Source organism: Triticum aestivum, chromosome 6A (assembly GCF_018294505.1).
Source record: "Triticum aestivum cultivar Chinese Spring chromosome 6A, IWGSC CS RefSeq v2.1, whole genome shotgun sequence".
Classification (NCBI taxonomy): domain Eukaryota; kingdom Viridiplantae; phylum Streptophyta; class Magnoliopsida; order Poales; family Poaceae; genus Triticum; species Triticum aestivum.
Window position 1 is genome coordinate 585939797 of NC_057809.1, and position 8534 is coordinate 585948330.

An 8534-nucleotide genomic window follows, 5' to 3' on the forward strand; every position below is an offset into this window, starting at 1 on the left:
ACCAAGGATCATCTTGGCCATGAGTATTTTCATGTAACACATGCCTGACATTTCCAAATGCACTAAATTCAAGATTAGGTGGGAGTATTTATTTTAAGATGATTCATGACATCAGTCATTGTGTCCACCCGTGGCCTATTGCCACTACAACTCCACCTTCTGCAATGGCTATTCTCTTGATAGCTAAGTATATACATGTTGCATTTTATATGTCATCAACTTCACTTAGTTCTCAAACTAAGTAATTATGGATGAATATTTATTCACTACAATTTTTCCCTTGAGAGAAACATGCTGCCATGAGCACATCACGATTGATCACCCATTTGATTTCAAAACATCAAGTCTATTGCATCTCACAATTCTGTCACTTTAATCAACTTTAAGTTGAGATCTCGTGATCAAATATTTTCCTATATACAGATCCAGTTGAAAAGCCCTTAATGCACTTTACATCCTCTTAAGATGGTACTACCTTTTTTTATGATCAAGAAACATGGAATTTCTTAAAATCATCAGATTCACCCAATGGGTGCTATACCATAATTTAAAATTCATGCTAGTATCGAGAATAGTATGCAAGTTAGTTGTCACAAAATAGAACTATGAGGAATTCGAAGTAAAGTGGAGGCTAATAGACAACCAAAGACGGAATTATCTCTTAATAAGAATCGGTCATTTTCAAATGATCAAAAGACAACTCTCAAGTTTATCAGATGCGTGGTTATATAAATATTGTACCTATGATTACCAAACCCTCAAACATATGGTCGAACCACATCACAAATTTATTAAAAGGAAATAAGTTCAATGGGATAAATTTGAAAATTTGCAAATAACAACCAGATTCTGGTAAAGAATTGTTCTCAGAATCTTCATCAGAAGGAGGACCAAAATCTAGTGCAGAAAATGGAGGATGAACTCATTTGCACTCAATAATATCGGAGACCTTAGGTAATCTCCTAATTATTCCCAAAAATAGCATTAACCTGTACTTGTACTACTACATGTAGTAGGATATTCAATATCCCATCACTTGGATACAATATTTAATAAATTTGATAGCATGGTTAAATTCATACTTAGTATTGTTGCGTACGAAATAATTTTCTAAATATTAATAAATTAAATGTCTATTTTGATAGACTTATCCATCCTGGTTTGGGGATGATTAGAAAATTATTGACAATTCTGTTGGTCACAACTTAACAAGTTGCAAAATATCCCAAATCATCAGATTTTATGCGCACTACATGTGCCATAGGGGAAATCAGTTTTAAGGCACTCTCACCTTAAAATTCTAAATGAGCCACTCAATCTTCCTTGAATACATTAAGAAGACATATGTGGATTAGTTAACCATTATGTGGAATTATTTAGATACTTCATGGTACTCATAGGAACATTTATAAAATGATTTCAAGTGTGTCTCTTATCACACACAAACATGCATGATATTACTAAATAAATTGCTCAACTTATCAAAGTAGGAGCAAATTCTCCTGAAAACAGGATCGAAAAACCCATTCGAATGGACAATGTCATTGAAATCATTTCACAAGCAATGTCCGATTATATTTTTGTACGCTATGTACATACCCAGAATGGTTTAACTAAATTTCTTATCAAAGATAGTGAAATGAATTACATGACCAATCTTAAAGAATTGTAAATTTACCAGCCTCTTGCTGGACACATACGGCCTTACACACCGTAAGTATGATCTAAATCATACCAACTGCATTTCATACTACTTCCCCTTGTAGTAACTACGTGGAAATCAACAAAGTATTTCCCATCTGCGATAATTCGGTTACATACCGATATCACCACTCCAACATACATCAATGGGCACTCACAGAAAATCGGGGATCTATGTGAGGAATAATAATTATCCGTCAATCAAAATTATTCATAGTCCGTACGCTGATTGCATCAGCAATAAGGATATTTTCGGCATTAGGGGGAGATAAGTACCACAAAGAATGCCGAAAAAATAAATTAGAAATGTTATTGACATTCAATCCTTATATCCACGTCTCAAAGAATCTGAACTAGAAGTTTAGAGAATTATATATTTGCAACACATTGCAAATCTGCCACATACATTTACTGATGACAAGGTGTTACTAAATTATATATTCCTGCAGTAAAGTGTCAGAAGAGTGGAGGTACCTGATAAACCACTCTTCTCCCCAAATGAGAGCAAGAGGGGAGAAAATCTGACAATACGAGATATAACTTCTCATATGCTTCCACGGAAACAGAGGAAATCACATCCTCAACTAGTAAATGTAATTCAACATCAAGTTGAAAGACACCTCACTGGATGCTCATCATCCAATGCCCGGCATAAAGGTGCACAAATGTTTTGGTGTCGGGACATCGAAACACCTTGACTCCATTTGTTGTAGGAAATCACAAGGAGTTAAAAAGGAGTAAATATTTAATCCACAAACTTCAATGATTCCATCAGAATCATATAAACTAAAGACTACATTTGTCGACATATATTTCTTCTCAAATTGCTAAAACCTTTTGGGCCCAGAACCAAAATCCATGGTAGAGTGCCTCTTGCACTCATATTGGTTCACATAAAAAGGAAGCAAGTAATGAAGGATAGCACTCGCTCAACAAATGAGTGGTATTTACTGCAGTAATACCTACTCCTCATAAGTATCTTCCATATGGAATACTAAAAACTTCTCATTCATAGACAAAGTCAATGAGGTGGTGAGAAAGCGAGGCTTGTAGCAAAAGGGTTCACGCAGAGATCCGACATCGATCACGATGTGACATACCCTTCTGGTATTAGTGGAATTATGTTTCGATACTAAATATCATAGGCAGTACAAATAATACCATGCAGTTAATGGATGCAGTGACTACATACTCATATGGATCACTCATTTCGGATATCTATTTTAAAGTTCCTGAAGGGCTTAAAATTCCGAATCCAAAGATAAATCGTAGCATGTTTTGTGTAAAACTTCAAAGTCACTCTATGACTTGAAATAGTCGGAAATCATATGGTACTACCGACTAAATGAGTTCCTTCTTCAAAGGGATTACTCAGAGAATGATGATTACTTCTGTGTTAATAAGGAAATCCAAAATTTGTTTTCCTTATATCACTTAGTGTATATCGATGACTTCATCATCAATGCCTATACAAGACCTAAACATATACAAAATCATCTCAAGGCGGAAAATTTGGATTAAACCAAATTTAGCTTAAGTTTACAACTTGAGCATTCTCTCAAGAATACATATCAGTCTACATATATCCAAAACATATTTGAGAAGTTCAATGTGGATATATCACACCAACAAAACGTATATGGTCGATATGAGGAATATTAACTTATATCTCAAGTTCATAATAAATCTTGAACAATTCCATCAGGAAAATCAAGATTTGACCATGATATTGGCTCTTTACTTGATCCCAACAAAGCCATATCAATGACTGAATTTGATGGAATAGCCTTCTTATGGAATTCATATAAATAGAATTTAATGGCTACTTCCCCTTATCATTCTGACATAATTACTTTATCTAAAGGCATTGAAAATATGGTTGGCTTAGCAGAATGATTAACCACACTCAAAACCATGTGGTTGAGATTCATCAGAGTAACATAACTTGATTTATCAAGATGCTACCACTTGTATTACTCAATACATACAGGTTATATGAAGAGCAATATCACAAAGCACATTGCTCGAGATCACTTATCCTCATGAATTATAGAAAAGTGATGAAATAGTTTGCAAACAAAATATTGGAAAAACCGACATATTATTCATAATGTCATGATCATGTCAATGTAATTGATATGAGACATCCTCCAGATTTGCAAAGTTCAGGGGGAGTAATCTCCCAAAGTATAACCTGTTAACAAACATCAGATTACATATATTGTACTCTTTTTCCCTTCACGAGTTTTTCCCTAATGGTTTCTCATAAAAGGTTTTTAATGAGACAATATAGATACAAGTGTTCATATATGTCATATCATTTTCTCCTTATATTTTTCCCATTGGGTTTTAAAGGAGTTTTCGATGGCATATATAATCGCACTCTTTTCCTTTATGAGTTTTCTCTCAAAGTTTCTCATAACGGTTTTTAACGAGGCATGTCATACTTTCTTTTTTCCCTATCGGGGTTTTTAAAGAAAGTACTCAAGACATATTAATTGTTCTCTAAACTCATCGATGATTTTTCTCCTTCTTCAAAGGTTTTTATCATATGAGTTATCAAGAGACAATAATCATTATATGTTGCATCATTTTCTCCTTATTATTTTTCCCACTGGGTTTAAAGGAGTTTTAGCAACATATCTGCACTATTCTCCTCATATTTTTCCCACAGGGTTTTTGGAGGAGACTTTCAAGATGAAGATGATGAACGTTCAAGGCAAATACATACTAGGAGGAGTCTATCAAGATGATGTATATTCACAAAGACAAGCATTGATTAGGGGGAGTGTTAGGAATTAATTAATTAGGTTAATTAACTATTAATCACTGCTATGTCGGTGCCACTTTTGGCAACTGCCTCCTTTTGTAACCGCCTTGTAAACTGGGTATAAATACCCCAATCTTCAATCAATAGAATAACTGTTCATTCATATATCTGTTTTCCATTCGCTCCTCTCTCTCGATTCTCTCTAACATAACTAACGCACCACCTCAGTCCTCAATCTCGGTCTAGCTTGCCACCTAGTTTCTCGGAGCGGATGAAAGAGGAAAGGACGTTTTTGCCGGGGTCGTTGCCGGTCGACATCACTCATTTGTGGCGTGTGGTCAATTGGTCAGATGTGTGGGAGTGTTCGATTGCTCGGTGTAAAGCTTTAGGGCATCTCCAGCCGTTCAGCCCCCCAGGATGCCTAAAAATCGCCCCTGGGGCGCGCCGGCGCTAAACCGCGCACTGGGGGCGTGATGCCCCCAGTCGCGGCGCCCACGTTTTTTTAAAAATTCAAATACGGCGCAAACACGACTGAAATTTAAGGCAAACATCGGCGAGTTCGTTCAAACTTAAACATATTTTACAAAAAAAGAAAAAAACTTCGGCGGGCTACCCCCGCCGTCCCCCTCGCCGCCCGCCCACGCGGTTTACATGCCGAGGAGGCGGTAGAACCGCGTGTAGTCACCGCCGTCGGCGTCGTCGCCGCCGCCGCCGCCCCCACCTGCGCCTCCGTCGTCCCTGCTGCATCCCTCGCCCGGTTGGCGCGGCGGGTTGGACGGTCCGGGGGCGTCGTCGTCATCGTCGCTGTCGAGGACCACGACGTCGTGCTCGTCCTCGCGCTCACGCTTGCGGGCGGCGATCTCTTCCAGGGCCAGGCGCTGCCGGACCATCTCGTAGCGGAGGTAGTCGTCCCGCGCCCACCGCAGGGCGTCCTCGTCGGAGAAACCACACCGGGCTATCTCCTCGTACTCCGCGGGGAGGCCGCGCTCCGGCTTGGGCTTGACGAGGACGAAGCGGCCGGTGGGTGGGGAGGCGTTGGCGCCGCCGATGCGGACGCCGGAGCTGCGCGTGTGGGCACTGACCGGCGTGCCCTGGGGCTCCAGCTTGATGGGGCGGAGGCAGGGCGAGCCGCCGGACGACGAGGAGGACCCCCCGGTCTCCATGCGCCTCGGAGTCCAGGAGCTTCCCCGGCGGCGTGAGAAGGACGGGGGATCGGGGTACTCGAGGGGCGGCGTGTTGCCGCCCTCGATGTACTCGAGGACGGCCTCCAACGTGCGCCCGGGCACGCCCCACCACCGGCGCCGGCCGTTGGAGTTGAGCCTGCCGGAGGGCTCGACGCCGTTGGTGGCCTCGAGCTGCTCGGCGTGACGGCGGCGGAAGTAGGGCTCCCAGAGCGGGCTGTCGGGGACGTACCGTGGCCCCTCCCTCGACGCCCGCGGTAGGGACGCGCGGATGCGTGCGATCTCCGCACGCCGCGCCGCCCTGGTGGGTGGTGGTGGCACCGGCACGCCGCCGGCGCTGATCCTCCACGCGCCGGGCACCCGCATGTCCGGCGGGACCGGGTACCCGGCCTTGTAAAGGAGGCGAGCCTCGTCTTCGTGGAGATGGCGGCGGCCGAAGCCGTTCGCCGCCGCGCCGTCACGAGGAAAGCGCTCGGCCATGGGTGGAGACGGTGAGAGAGAGGAGAGGGAGAAACGACGGCTAGAGAAAAGAGAGAGAGGAACGACGACGGCAAGAGAGTGTGGTCGCCGAGCACGCTGGTGCGCGTCTTATATAGGCCGAGACGCCGCCCGTACGCGTGGCCGCCGTGTGTACGCGTGGCGGGCGAGGGAGGGCGAGTGACGCGCGTCGTCCGGCCTTCACTGCGCCGCCCGTGAGGCATCAATGGCGCAGGCTGACCGGCGCGGCAGCACGGCAGCTTTGGCATTGATTCTCCGCGGGAAACGAGGCGATGAGGACGACGAAGGGGCGAGAAGAGAGCCGTGTCGCTGACGCGGCGGGCCCGCGGCTTTTTTGCGCCAAAAAAGTTCGCCCGGCGCCCCCGGGCGCCCCCCAGCGCGCCGGGTTCGGCCTGGGTCCGCCGGCGCTGTTTTCGGCCCAGGCCGGCGAAAATCGGGCTCCTGAAAGCGCGACTGAGCCGATTTTTTGACGCCGGCGAAAGAAAAACGCCCGGAAAGGCCTTTCTGGAGGGCGCGGCTGGAGATGCCCTTACACGCGCTGCTCTGTGGTACGTGGTTCCCCACGGTTCCGTAGCAGAACGGCTCCCCACCGGACGACGCGATCCCATCCGAAGTAATCTGGCACGAAAAACCGAACGGCGCCCCGGTGGCATGTTTCCCGGCATGAGCACAAGTGCACAACGTCAAAAACGTCGGAATTACTTGGCTCGCACAAGTCAAACGCGCGCGGCGGCGGCGGGGAATTAACCCGGCGACCCAAGCACGTCGGAATGCGTGGTGAAGCTCAACTCAAGTATACGTGTCGAACAGAAATAGAAACCAGGGAAAGTTACGGGCACGTTGGTGATGTGGACGGCGGTCTCCGGCGAGGACGAAGGCCGGAGCCGTGGTGGAACGGTATTCTCCCGCCCTGACAAGTGACAACGAGCGTCACCGTTGACGCCGGAGACAGTACCGAGCAAGGCAGAAACGAAATGTACAGCCGGTGGCTTCCAAGACCAAACGCGTGTCGCTGTCACACAGCCACGATGACCACATGACAACTGTTAATTACCGCATTTTTTTTCTGATGAATGCTTCAGTAGCCGTGCAAAACAAGCATTGAAGAAGTGATTCGATCGGACTAGTACTAACGTGGGTGGTGGTATCCTTATCCTGACACTACTCCGCGGTGGTATTAGCTTATTAACTAAAGCTAATACCCGCGTTTACGAGTCGCTAATTGTTAATCAGCGGCGTGTAAGCCCGTCTGAATCCTGGATCTATGTCGAGATTCGCTCGGTTTAAATATGCCAAACGCTTACTTCATGTGCTGAGCAAGGCCCACTCTCATACTACTGCTGAGCTACAACGAGATTAAGTTTTCTTCGCTGCGATCATTCGTTCCCTAATTCGATCACAAAATTTGCACTAAGGCCCTGTTTGATTCACAAGTCCTAAGACTTTTTTAGTCCCAACTTATAAGTCTCAAGTCCCTAAAAAGTCCTTACATGTTTGGTTCTTGGGACTTATAAGTCTCTATAAGACCATATTACAACTATAAGTCCCTATAAATTCCTCCTTGAGAGTCTTATTTCATAAGTTTCAAATGTCCACTTTAAGTCCCTATAAGTCCCTCATGTTTGGTTTAGATGAGACTTATAAAGACTTTTTAAGTCCCTAAATCAATAAGTCTCTGAAAACAAACACCCTCTAAAAAGCAAAAAGGGTCACTCCCTAGTTGCTAGCTAAAAGAACACACTAAAGTACGACCGACAATAATAATAATATCCCTCAAAAGTCACCACTGCTAGCTAGATGCATGCTCAATTGGATTAAGTTATCCGCTCTTAAGATTTACCTTTCGCAAACCTCAGGCTTTACTTTTCTGGATCTCAGTAGACTAAGACTTAACCAAGTTTGAATCAAGTGACTAGACATATAAAAAAGAAGAAAGAAATTTTTTGAAAGAAAATATTGCACGTATCTTCATGTAAGATTTCACGAATATAGCATCGACTAGGATTTGGTTAAGTCTCAGTCAGGATTTAGCAATCCCGTTCCGGTAAAGACTCTGAACATCGACCTCTGTTGTGTTTTTTTTCTTCCCGCCAAACTCCAAGTTGACATGCATATTGCAAATACATTCAGTCGCAGTCCTAGTGGGTACTCTATCCGTTTCAGAATGCAGTGTGTGTTCTTTTTTTCAAGTTAAACATGTCTACATTCGGTCAAGTTTATAGGGGAAAAAACATGAACATCTATGTTACTAATTAGTATCATTAGATCCATAGTGTATTCTATATTTTTATATATTTAATATTGTAGATGTCGATAGTTTCTTCTATAAACTTGGTTAAACATACTTTTTTATGCAATACATTTTTCAACTGAGAATGTATATT